The sequence below is a fragment of the Canis lupus genome, chromosome 12 (assembly GCF_011100685.1).
Source record: "Canis lupus familiaris isolate Mischka breed German Shepherd chromosome 12, alternate assembly UU_Cfam_GSD_1.0, whole genome shotgun sequence".
Lineage (NCBI taxonomy): Eukaryota > Metazoa > Chordata > Mammalia > Carnivora > Canidae > Canis > Canis lupus.
Window position 1 is genome coordinate 62,512,813 of NC_049233.1, and position 13,925 is coordinate 62,526,737.

A 13,925-nucleotide genomic window follows, 5' to 3' on the forward strand; every position below is an offset into this window, starting at 1 on the left:
TTTTAAAAAGAATATTCTGAGAAAGGAAAGTAATTAGATGGTAAGCCCAACCAGAGAAGATATTATAAAGCTACACTAATTAAAGCAGTATGGTATTATGCCTGAAAGGACAGAACAGGACAGAAGAAAGTCCTGAAATGAGCTCAAATACATTCAGGAATTTAAGATATGATAAAAGTGTTCTTACAGATTAGGAGGCAAAAGATGAATTGCCCAGCAAATGTTGTCAGAACAACTGAGTAACAATCTGGGGAAAAATACATTTCTACTTCTTACCTTCCACAAGAATAAATCACAGCTGGAGGAGATATGATTTCAACATATAAAATAAAACCATTATAGCTGCTAAAAGAAAACATGGAGAAACTTTTACAATCTCAGATTAAGATGGTTTTCAACCTACTTTACCACCTTTACCACCGTAATATAAAAAATAATGAATTTGACTCCATAACAATTTTTAATTTCTGCTTGAAAGAGAAATCACAAAGTAGAGAAAATTAGCCCCATTGTTGTTTCTATTCTTCTTGCATGTCTCAAGGTATTTTCACTTGCTCTTCCTTCAACCTGAAAATGTTCTTTCTCCAGTTGGAAAATAACAAACAGGAGAACCCATTTGCGATACATACAAGGATTCTAACATATCAATCAGACAATATCAACAACTCAAAAGAAACAAATGGGCAACAACAGTAAGTCACAGAAAATGAAATACAATAGCTTTCCTGCATATAAGAAAGTAGTCGACCTCACTCAAATTACGTGAAACTCAAGTAACACTAGGATTCCACCTTTTAACAATCAGATTGGAAAAAACAATCGCATATTATATTGGAGAGGTGAAACCAAGACTCATATAACAAGGTTGGTGGGAAGCTAAGTAGAATGATTATTGGTTCACAACCTTGGAAGTGCTCATGTGATATCTGAAATTAGCTCCTATACACGAAGGGCAAGAAGAGACCCAAGAAAGAGGCAGACTAGAAAAAATAATAATAAAATAAAATAATAAATAAATAAATAAAAAGAAAGAGGCAGACTACTCACTCCAGATTGGGTGGTGGCAGGTTTAATAAGTAAAGAAACTTACCTAAATGCTTGACATAGGTGGCTGCAGGACAAATAGATCTCCATACCCACCTATTGGAATTGTAAAATTTTATATAGAGGCCTTAACAGGGTTCAGTCATGTATACCATCCAGATGGTCTCAAGAGCCCAATACTCTCTAAAGGCTGTGTGTCCTTGAAGGCTCCAGCTGTGGGCACGGTGGGTAGAAAATATATTTTAAGGACAAGGGAGGAGATGAGGAGCCTCCAATTGCCCAGGTCCAGCTTACAGGTCAACTGGCAGTCACATCCTCTCCATGATCTCCTCCAACAATGTTACAGAGAAATTTGGGAGTGTTTACCAAAATTTAAATGTACAAATTGTTGACACATAAACTCTACTCATAAATATTTAATAAACATTAAATATCTATGAAAAGTTTATGTATGCATATCCTAATCCTACTATGTCCTCTCACGTATACACAAACAAGCATGTAAAAGGGAATTGAAACGTAACTTTTTTTGGTAACAGAAAACAATCAGATAAAAGCCAAACACCTCTTCGTTGAAGACTGTTTAAGTAAGTGATTGCACATACACACAATGAAATATTCTGCAGTCGATAATGATAGTGAGAGAACTCAGTGAATGAGTTCCAAGTTTGACTGCTACAGGAAACAAATCAAGGTACAGAACAGGACATACAGCATGCTATCATTTGTGGGTGTTTTAAGGGATATTTGTACAAAGTTACATGTGTGTATTGTAGGATCAAGGATAGATGAAAATTTTTTATCATGTTCATGTAGTATCTATCCAAAATATTAAGGAATACCATGTTTAAGCAAGTCCTTGAAAATCTGGGCAATTATCTGTGATTTACCATTGCCAGCACCACTGAACCTTGTGGTTGACACAGATAAGGAAAAACTGAATGTATATAATCTCTTATTTTTCATTGAACACTGAATTCAGTGAATTTGGAAATTCAGTGGGAGATAGCATGAAGCAGTGCAAACGCACAGTAAGCATCTTGGAGTTGGATGGCCCAGGTTCAGTTTTCAGCTCCACATCTCAAAAGCTGTGCAGTCTAGAAAAAAGGACTTACGTTTTGAACCTCAGTCTTCTCAACCAGCAGTAGGAAATGCTGGTTTCTATAAGAGTTTACTGTATAGTTCCAACTGGGTAATGATAAAACGGAGAGTGCCATGTCAGCCTAATATGACATAACCATGCTAGTTAATATCTAATTCCTATCTAAGAATTTAGTGCCATATAAACTGAAAGTGACATAAACAAGCTAGTTAGTATGTAATTAATTTTTAAGAATTAAGAAACTCAGTGGCCTGAGTAGAAGACAATAATAATCTGGAAAATCTTGATGAAGGTCATATGATAATGAGGATTAAATTTTAAAAAAACCCCAGCTGCAGCAGAGAAAGATGTTTAATGGGCCCAAGTAGAGGGCACTATTCACATATTTGTCCAAAGAGCAATGTGTGTTTGTGTGATTGTGTGCACGTGTGGGTGTGTGTGTTGGGGCGGGGGGGAATATATGTATTCTTCCCTTTCAGCTTGAACCCCAATCAGGAAGTATGTCTTTCTCTTCAAGGAATTTAATGAATTCAACCCCTCCCTCTGCCCCTGGCAGATGCTGAACGCAAAGTGACAACACAGGGGCAGCTGGCTACAAAGCATAGAGCTCAATGAAAAGCAGAAAATTATGACAAGCCATTTCCAGGTGGACCAGAAGCATTTGGTCAAGTAAATTTAAAAGTCAAATTTCCATAAAATTGTTAAAAACATGTAATTTAAAATCTAAATTTGACTAATCTCCAATGAAAACTGGAAAGGAAAAAAAAAAAAAAAAAACCCTTGCAAATAATACTAAGGACCCTAAGATAAGGAAAGGATAATATACATGAACTAAGAAGGAACAGAATGATCAGAACACAGAAAAGTTAAAAAAAAAAAAAAAAAAAAAAGGAATCAGATGAATCTGGATGTGAGGATTTTTTTTTTTTTTTTAATTTACTCATGAGAGACAGAGAGAGAGAGAGAGGCAGAGACACAGGCAGAGAGAGAAGCAGGCTCCATGCAGGGAGCCTGATGTGGGACTTGATCCCGGGATTCTAGGATCATGCCTTGAGCCAAAGGCAGACGCCCAACCGCTAACCACCAAGGTATCCCTGGATGTGAGGATTTTAATAAATATCTGCAAATTCTTTAACTCTCCTGTCATCAGAAGTTAGGTGTCTATGTTCTCTGCCCTTGAATTTGGGTTGACCTTAATGACCAGTTCACCCACAGTATGGTGAGGGTGACTTTCCCAGTCATAGGATCTATGAAGTCATAATGGTCCCCATGCTCCCAAGGGCTCCTTACCTGGTCTAATGCTATGCTACTGCAATCTTGAGATTCTTAGCAAAAAAGGACTCACATTTTCAGTTTGCACTCAGTCCCACAAATCATGTAGCCAGTCTTGCTTCCGAGCCTGGGTCATAAAAGGAAATGCAGCTTGCACTTGGTTCTCTGGAACACTTGTGCTGGAGCTCTAGGCTACCATGTGAGCAGTCTGAATTAGCCTGAGGCCACCATGCTGTGAGGAAACCACACTATCCCACCCAACGAGACATAAGTGCTTTGTCTATGTGAGAAGAGAGGTGCCCAGCCAACACCCAGCTGCCCTAGGCCCTGATGTTCCAGTTCTAGACAGCAGAACTGCCCAGCCAAGCCCTCCAAATTCCCAATCAGAAACTGTCAAAGAAAATAAATAAATAAATGAATAAAATAAAAATTTAAAAAAAGAAACTGTCAAAGATAATATCATAGTTGTCAATGGTCTAGGATTTTAAATTTTAGGGTGATTTTTTTTTTTTTTTTTTTACAAAAGCAACAGTTAACAGGAACATTGGAATATACCAGACTAGATTTTCTTCCTTAGGCCATAAATTATTAATCTTTTTTATGAATAAAGGAGGAAAAAAAGCAGTAAGGAAGAATAGAGACACTTTCTTCAGCCCTTTCTCTAGCTATTAGTCATTAAACAAGAAAAGGAGTCAGTTCTGGAGAATGACTAGGCCTGGAACCCAAGAAACAAGGCATGTTGTGACCAGTCAGTGCCTGGGATGGAGCCTCATCCTGGAGCCTGGTGAGCCAGGGGTGCATCAACTCCAAGAGCCTTAACTGAATGAGATGAACAGGGTGAAAAGACACCATATCTTAACTAACCCAAGTACTGTCCATTCAGTTTGTGTATCTCCTGGGAACAACCTTCACACTGCTGCGTCCTTCTGAAACTCCAGCCTGTCCTCAGCCTTATAGGGCTAAGGGACAATGGCAACCATTCATCATGAGCCAGACTCTCCACCTACACTAGCTCTAATTCCCCAAACACCACCATGGGGAGGGTTTTGTTGTCCCCATTCTAGGAGATAGGAAATGGAGCTCAGAGTAATGACGTAACTTTATAAAGTTGATGTCTACTGAGTGCTGATTATGTGCAGGCTCTGCTATATGTTCCATATGCATTATCCCACCCCATCCCATCTCACAGCTGTGCCCTGAAGTAGGGAATAACAACATCCTCGTTTTACTACCAATGATGCATATTCTAGAGAGGTTAGACAGCTTGCCTAGAATCACAGAGTGGCTTTGGGAAAGCAGGGTTTCACTGGTTTCAAAATCCTGCTCAGACAGACCCTCTCTTCTGTGGCAACTCCGAAGGCCAGGCTTGGTCCACAGGACACCTCGTTGCCTCTTTGTAAAGCTCCCTCTTTAGAATAGGGAAGGAGAGGCAGTGCCCTCAACATCAAGACTATGGTCTTGGGTGGGGGAAAGGGGACATTCCCCTCAACTTGCATGACCATGTTATGAGATTACTGAAATGCATGGGCTTTACAGGTTGGGAGATACATGAGACCTCTTTTATAGCAGATCTCATTATAAAACTTCAGTGAGTTCCTTTTATGCCCCACGAGGGTTTCTGTCAGTGGAGTGTGCCATTCAGATTAATGGTAGCTAAAACTATAGTGTAAGACTCAGCCGTGGCCTGGAGAAAGCTCTCTAGAAACACTGGAGCTCCTCTTGCCTCTACTTGCATGAAATGTCATCATGTGTCTGCAGACCTGACTGTTGGTTGTTTCCACTTCTCTAAGACAAGTAAGGCTGCTACACTATCCTGACTGGGCCCTATCACCATTATGCAAGTGATGTGAAATAACAAAGAACCTAAGCTTTTCCTGTCTTTTGGGCTTATATTCACAAGTTTTTTTATACCCTTCAGAGCCAATTTTGTTGGCAGTTTCTAAGGTTAGCAACATCACCCCCATCAAACACCTCTTTTCTATCTCCTAGATGAGATCTTACACTATCTATTCCCAATCATTGCTTCTTGCTTATTGTGTAAATTGCATTTATCACTCTAAAAGGACTTGAAACATCTTGACTGTTTTCTTCTATGTGGAACTTGAAATGCATCGATTTCTGTTGCTACAGACCTAGCTATATGTTTATTATCTGTCACTTCTGGTTTACTTAGAAGTTGCCTCTATAGAAGCTAACAGTCTAAAACTAGTTCACACAAGACAGAGAATCAACAGCCATATTTCATCCATCCTCCCAGTTCTACTCAACCTGTTTCTACTGGAAAGGCCCCTGGGACCAGAGGGCTCTCTCTCTTTCAGCAGCCACCAGAAAAGCCTTCTAAATGTCTCCAGTTGCTAGAAGAGAACAAAAGTGTCAAAATCAGATCAGAAATTCAGATCTGTGATCAAATTCAGAACTTCCTGTTGTTGCTGTCACCATCATGACTGTATGTTACACAGCAAAGCCATGTGCATCACGTCAGGAATATCCTGACCTGAGCTGATCGTCAGAGAAGAAAAGGCTAGTCTAGAGGCTAGAGGGTGGTCTTTGGAGCCAGACAGATGTGGTATTAGAAAAGTCATTTAACTTCTTTTGAGGGGTGGTTTTCTTCTCTGTATATGGTAATAATAGTTCATTTGCAAAGGTCATGTAAAAATTAGAAATAATGTCTGAAAAAAGTTGTTTTTGTGCTCGATAGAAGGTCCTCAGTAAACAATCCCTATTATTGCTATGAAAAGAAACTTAGTATAATAGCTTTATTTTAAATGTTAGTTTTATTTTTAGCAAAGTTACACATGCACATATTTTACGTGGTCAAATAGGGCTATCAGTCTTGTCATAAAACCAATACTCCTTATGTTATGCCTGTTTTCTACTCGAAATGCAATGCCAAACTGTTTTCTAAATTGGCTGGATCCATTTACACTCCCATGAGTCCCTGCGCTCATTGATTCTGAAACTCCTATCCTTCAATATTGAAATGATACTTTAAAAATTATTTTTTGGTCTACATTCTGGCTTTTGATTCAAGTTTTCTTCTTACCTTTCTGCTGAATTTTTGTTTCTTCTTTCATAGTTTTAATTTTTAGGATCTCTTATTAGAATTTTCTGAAAGTTACTTTTTTATAGCCAGTATTTTTTTTTCTATGGCTTCAATATCTTCTTTCATTCCTCTGTTAATAATGTTCTCTGATCATATTTTCCTCTTCCTATTGCCTTCCTAGTGCCTATTCCCTCCAAGATTCTTTTCTTAGGTTGTTTCTGTCTCTGTCAGCCTTGTTGGACGCTTTCCTGAAAGGTCAGACAATTCCTGGTTGTCTGCCTCTAAAGGTGTTGCACTAACAAATTTATCAAAGCTCTGTGTGCATAGTGAGGCTTGGCAACTTTGTTCTATATAGTCATCTGCTGAGGTGTTTCACTGGCAAAGAGTCAATGTCAGGAGATGAAGGCCTTTGTCTTGGGCTGGTCAGATTTTTCAGACAAGCCTCGTCTGGTCTCCTACATATAGATGAAGTCTGGCTCCATATTCTGGGAACCAACAAAAGAAATGAAGAAAGCATTCACTTAATTTCCCTGTTTTTAATATGGGCCTGCATAAATAAACCTACCGTTTTGCCAGGCTAAGTGAGAGGCAATCACCTGGCTGTGCAAAGTGGGAAAGAAGATCTTAAGATCTGCTTCTGTGTTAATTTGGAAGATAATTTATTTCTCCGCAAAACAGTTTAAAATTAGGCAACTGGACAAGGGGAGGAGCAAGATGGCGGAAGAGCAGGGTCTCCAAATCACCTGTCTCCACCAAACTACCTAGAAAACCTTCAAATTATCCTGAAAATCTATGAATTCGGCCTGAGATTTAAAGAGAGACCAGCTGGAATGCAACAGTGAGAAGAGTTCGCGCTTCTATCAAGGTAGGAAGACGGGGAAAAAGAAATAAAGACACAAAGGCCTCCAAGGGGGAGGGGCCCCGCGAGGAGCCGGGCTGAGGCCGGGGCGAGTGTCCCCAGGACAGGAGAGCCCCGACCCGGAGACGCAGGAGCTGCACCGACCTTCCCGGGGGAAAGGGGCTCGCGGGGAGGTGGAGCAGGACCCAGGAGGGCGGGGGTGCCCTAGGGCTCCCGGGGACAGTAACAGACACCTGCGCCCCGGGAGAGTGCACCGAGCTCCCTAAGGGCTGCAGCGCGCACGGCGGACCCGGAGCAGCTCGGAGGGGCTCGGGCGGCGGCTCCGCGGAGGGGGCTGCGGGGCCCGGGAGCGCGAATCCACCAGCGCAGGCTCCGGAGCACAGGGCGCCGGGACACAGCCCAGGATCCCGCCTCCCCCGGGACAGGCAGAGGCCGGGAGGGCCCAGGACAGCGAGGACGCTCCTGCCCCAGCTGAGCAGATCAGCGGCCCCGCCCCGGAGCCTCCAGGCCCTGCAGACGGAGAGCTCCGGGGTTACTGCGGGGGCTGAATCCAGGGCTGCAGAGCTGGCCCCGCCACTGGGGCTGTTCCTCCTGCGGCCTCACGGGGTAAACAACCCCCACTGAGCCCTGCACCAGGCAGGGGCACAGCAGCTCCCCCAACTGCTGACACCTGAAAATCAGCGCAACAGGCCCCTCCCCCAGAACACCAGCTAGACGGACAACTTCCAGGAGAAGCCAAGGGACTTAAAGAACACAGAATCAGAAGATACTCCCCTGTGGTTCTTTTTTTTTTTTTTTTTTTGTTTTTTTTTGTTTTTTTTTTGTTGTTGTTTTGTTTTGTTTTTTTTTGTTTTGTTTTGTTTTGTTTTGCTTTTTGATTTGTTTCCTTCCCCCACCCCCCCCCTTTTTTTCTCCTTTCTTTTTCTTTCTCTTTTTCTTCTTTTTTTTTTCTTTCGTTTTTTTTTTCTCTTCCCCTTTTTTTTCTCTTTCTCTTTTCTTTCCTTCTTTCTCTCCTCTCTTTTTCTCTTTTTCCCAATACAACTTGCTTTTGGCCACTCTGCACTGAGCAAAATGACTAGAAGGAAAACCTCACCTCAAAAGAAAGAATCAGAAACAGTCCTCTCTCCCACAGAGTTACAAAATCTGGATTACAATTCAATGTCAGAAAGCCAATTCAGAAGCACTATTATACAGCTACTGGTGGCTCTAGAAAAAAGCATAAAGGACTCAAGAGACTTCGTGACTGCAGAATTTAGAGCTAATCAGGCAGAAATTAAAAATCAATTGAATGAGATGCAATCCAAACTAGAAGTCCTAACGACGAGGGTTAACGAGGTGGAAGAACGGGTGAGTGACATAGAAGACAAGTTGATAGCAAAGAGGGAAACTGAGGAAAAAAGAGACAAACAATTAAAAGACCATGAAGATAGATTAAGGGAAATAAACGACAGCCTGAGGAAGAAAAACCTACGTTTAATTGGGGTTCCCGAGGGCGCCGAAAGGGACAGAGGGCCAGAATATGTATTTGAACAAATTCTAGCTGAAAACTTTCCTCATCTGGGAAGGGAAACAGGCATTCAGATCCAGGAAATAGAGAGATCCCCCCCTAAAATCAATAAAAACCGTTCAACACCTCGACATTTAATTGTGAAGCTTGCAAATTCCAAAGATAAGGAGAAGATCCTTAAAGCAGCAAGAGACAAGAAATCCCTGACTTTTATGGGGAGGAGTATTAGGGTAACAGCAGACCTCTCCACAGAGACCTGGCAGGCCAGAAAGGGCTGGCAGGATATATTCAGGGTCCTAAATGAAAAGAACATGCAACCAAGAATACTTTATCCAGCAAGGCTCTCATTCAAAATGGAAGGAGAGATAAAGAGCTTCCAAGACAGACAGCAACTAAAAGAATATGTGACCTCCAAACCAGCTCTGCAAGAAATTTTAAGGGGGACTCTTAAAATTCCCCTTTAAGAAGAAGTTCAGTGGAACAGTCCACAAAAACAAAGACTGAATAGATATCATGATGACACTAAACTCATATCTCTCAATAGTAACTCTGAATGTGAACGGGCTTAATGACCCCATCAAAAGGCGCAGGGTTTCAGACTGGATAAAAAAGCAGGACCCATCTATTTGCTGTCTACAAGAGACTCATTTTAGACAGAAGGACACCTACAGCCTGAAAATAAAAGGTTGGAGAACCATTTACCATTCGAATGGTCCTCAAAAGAAAGCAGGGGTAGCCATCCTTATATCAGATAAACTAAAATTTACCCCAAAGACTGTAGTGAGAGATGAAGAGGGACACTATATCATACTTAAAGGATCTATTCAACAAGAGGACTTAACAATCCTCAATATATATGCCCCGAATGTGGGAGCTGCCAAATATATAAATCAATTATTAACCAAAGTGAAGAAATACTTAGATAATAATACACTTATACTTGGTGACTTCAATCTAGCTCTTTCTATACTCGATAGGTCTTCTAAGCACAACATCTCCAAAGAAACGAGAGCTTTAAATGATACACTGGACCAGATGGATTTCACAGATATCTACAGAACTTTACATCCAAACTCAACTGAATACACATTCTTCTCAAGCGCACATGGAACTTTCTCCAGAATAGACCACATATTGGGACACAAATCGGGTCTGAACCGATACCAAAAGATTGGGATTGTCCCCTGCATATTCTCGGACCATAATGCCTTGAAATTAGAACTAAATCACAACAAGAAGTTTGGAAGGACCTCAAACACGTGGAGGTTAAGGACCATCCTGCTAAAAGATAAAAGGGTCAACCAGGAAATTAAGGAAGAATTAAAAAGATTCATGGAAACTAATGAGAATGAAGATACAACCATTCAAAATCTTTGGGATGCAGCAAAAGCAGTCCTAAGGGGGAAATACATCGCAATACAAGCATCCATTCAAAAACTGGAAAGAACTCAAATACAAAAGCTAACCTTACACATAAAGGAGCTAGAGAAAAAACAGCAAATAGATCCTACACCCAAGAGAAGAAGGGAGTTAATAAAGATTCGAGCAGAACTCAACGAAATCGAGACCAGAAGAACTGTGGAACAGATCAACAGAACCAGGAGTTGGTTCTTTGAAAGAATTAATAAGATAGATAAACCATTAGCCAGCCTTATTAAAAAGAAGAGAGAGAAGACTCAAATTAATAAAATCATGAATGAGAAAGGAGAGATCACTACCAACACCAAGGAAATACAAACGATTTTAAAAACATATTATGAACAGCTATACGCCAATAAATTAGGCAATCTAGAAGAAATGGACGCATTCCTGGAAAGCCACAAACTACCAAAACTGGAACAGGAAGAAATAGAAAACCTGAACAGGCCAATAACCAGGGAGGAAATTGAAGCAGTCATCAAAAACCTCCCAAGACACAAGAGTCCAGGGCCAGATGGCTTCCCAGGGGAATTTTATCAAACGTTTAAAGAAGAAATCATACCTATTCTCCTAAAGCTGTTTGGAAAGATAGAAAGAGATGGAGTACTTCCAAATTCGTTCTATGAAGCCAGCATCACCTTAATTCCAAAACCAGACAAAGACCCCACCAAAAAGGAGAATTATAGACCAATATCCCTGATGAACATGGATGCAAAAATTCTCAACAAGATACTGGCCAATAGGATCCAACAGTACATTAAGAAAATTATTCACCATGACCAAGTAGGATTTATCCCTGGGACACAAGGCTGGTTCAACACCCGTAAAACAATCAATGTGATTCATCATATCAGCAAGAGAAAAACCAAGAACCATATGATCCTCTCATTGGATGCAGAGAAAGCATTTGACAAAATACAGCACCCATTCCTGATCAAAACTCTTCAGAGTGTAGGAATAGAGGGAACATTCCTCGACATCTTAAAAGCCATCTATGAAAAGCCCACAGCAAATATCATTCTCAATGGGGAAGCACTGGGAGCCTTTCCCCTAAGATCAGGAACAAGACAGGGATGTCCACTCTCACCACTGCTGTTCAACATAGTACTGGAAGTCCTAGCCTCAGCAATCAGACAACAAAAAGACATTAAAGGCATTCAAATTGGCAAAGAAGAAGTCAAACTCTCCCTCTTCGCCGATGACATGATACTCTACGTAGAAAACCCAAAAGCCTCCACCCCAAGATTGCTAGAACTCATACAGGAATTTGGCAGCGTGGCAGGATACAAAATCAATGCCCAGAAGTCAGTGGCATTTCTATACACTAACAATGAGACTGAAGAAAGAGAAATTAAGGAGTCAATCCCATTTACAATTGCACCCAAAAGCATAAGATACCTAGGAATAAACCTAACCAAAGATGTAAAGGATCTATACCCTCAAAACTATAGAACACTTCTGAAAGAAATTGAGGAAGACACAAAGAGATGGAAAAATATTCCATGCTCATGGATTGGCAGAATTAATATTGTGAAAATGTCAATGTTACCCAGGGCAATATACACGTTTAATGCAATCCCTATCAAAATACCATGGACTTTCTTCAGAGAGTTAGAACAAATTATTTTAAGATTTGTGTGGAATCAGAAAAGACCCCGAATAGCCAGGGGAATTTTAAAAAAGAAAACCATATCTGGGGGCATCACAATGCCAGATTTCAGGTTGTACTACAAAGCTGTGGTCATCAAGACAGTGTGGTACTGGCACAAAAACAGACACATAGATCAGTGGAACAGAATAGAGAATCCAGAAGTGGACCCTGAACTTTATGGGCAACTAATATTCGATAAAGGAGGAAAGACTATCCATTGGAAGAAAGACAGTCTCTTCAATAAATGGTGCTGGGAAAATTGGACATCCACATGCAGAAGAATGAAACTAGACCACTCTCTTTCACCATACACAAAGATAAACTCAAAATGGATGAAAGATCTAAATGTGAGACAAGATTCCATCAAAATCCTAGAGAAGAACACAGGCAACACCCTTTTTGAACTCGGCCATAGTAACTTCTTGCAAGATACATCCACGAAGACAAAAGAAACAAAAGCAAAAATGAACTATTGGGACTTCATCAAGATAAGAAGCTTTTGCACAGCAAAGGATACAGTCAACAAAACTCAAAGACAACCTACAGAATGGGAGAAGATATTTGCAAATGACATATCAGATAAAGGGCTAGTTTCCAAGATCTATAAAGAACTTATTAAACTCAACACCAAAGAAACAAACAATCCAATCATGAAATGGGCAAAAGACATGAACAGAAATCTCACAGAGGAAGACATAGACATGGCCAACATGCATATGAGAAAATGTTCTGCATCACTTGCCATCAGGGAAATACAAATCAAAACTACAATGAGATACCACCTCACACCAGTGAGAATGGGGAAAATTAACAAGGCAGGAAACAACAAATGTTGGAGAGGATGCGGAGAAAAGGGAACCCTCTTACACTGTTGGTGGGAATGTGAACTGGTGCAGCCACTCTGGAAAACTGTGTGGAGGTTCCTCAAACAGTTAAAAATATACCTGCCCTACGACCCAGCAATTGCACTGTTGGGGATTTACCCCAAAGATACAAATGCAATGAAACGCCGGGACACCTGCACCCCGATGTTTATAGCAGCAATGGCCACGATAGCCAAACTGTGGAAGGAGCCTCGGTGTCCAACGAAAGATGAATGGATAAAGAAGATGTGGTTTATGTATACAATGGAATATTACTCAGCTATTAGAAATGACAAATACCCACCATTTGCTTCAACGTGGATGGAACTGGAGGGTATTATGCTGAGTGAAGTAAGTCAGTCGGAGAAGGACAAACATTATATGTTCTCATTCATTTGGGGAATATAAATAATAGTGAAAGGGAATATAAGGGAAGGGAGAAGAAATGTGTGGGAAATATCAGAAAGGGAGACAGAACGTAAAGACTGCTAACTCTGGGAAATGAACTAGGGGTGGTGGAAGGGGAGGAGGGCGGGGGGTGGGAGTGAATGGGTGACGGGCACTGGGTGTTATTCTGTATGTTGGTAGATTGAACACCAATAAAAAATAAATTAAAAAAAAAAAAAAAAAAATTAGGCAACTGGTCCTGGATGGGTGAACTTTGCTCCATGAGAAGCGGGGGAAAAAAACCCAGGTGTCTTCTATTTGTTGCTCTGCCATCTTCTAGGAGGTTAGAAGAATGTTCTAACCTCCTCACCTGTCCAAGTTAACTTAACATGTGGTATCTACATGCCAGCTCACAGGAGGAGAAGAGAGAGAAATTGAAGGGCAATTAACTTCTTTTCTAAAGAGCCTGACACACCAACTTCTATTAGTTAGAAGAATTTACACATGTAGCCATCTCTCCCTGCAAGAAAGACTGAGAAATATCTTTGATAACTGGCCAGCACATGCTTAGCTAAAACTCTGTGACGGTTCCAAATGGAACAGAGGGAGATTGGGTTTGGGGACAGGAGCCTTCTCTGCCACAGCTTCTCAAACAGATTTCAATCAGTCCTCTGTCTCTAGCCCCACTTCCACTTCCTCTTCCACAAGAACCTGTGACACCAATTCAGGAACTTTCTTGGGGTTTCGTAATGTTAACAGGATTGCTTTTTTAACTTTT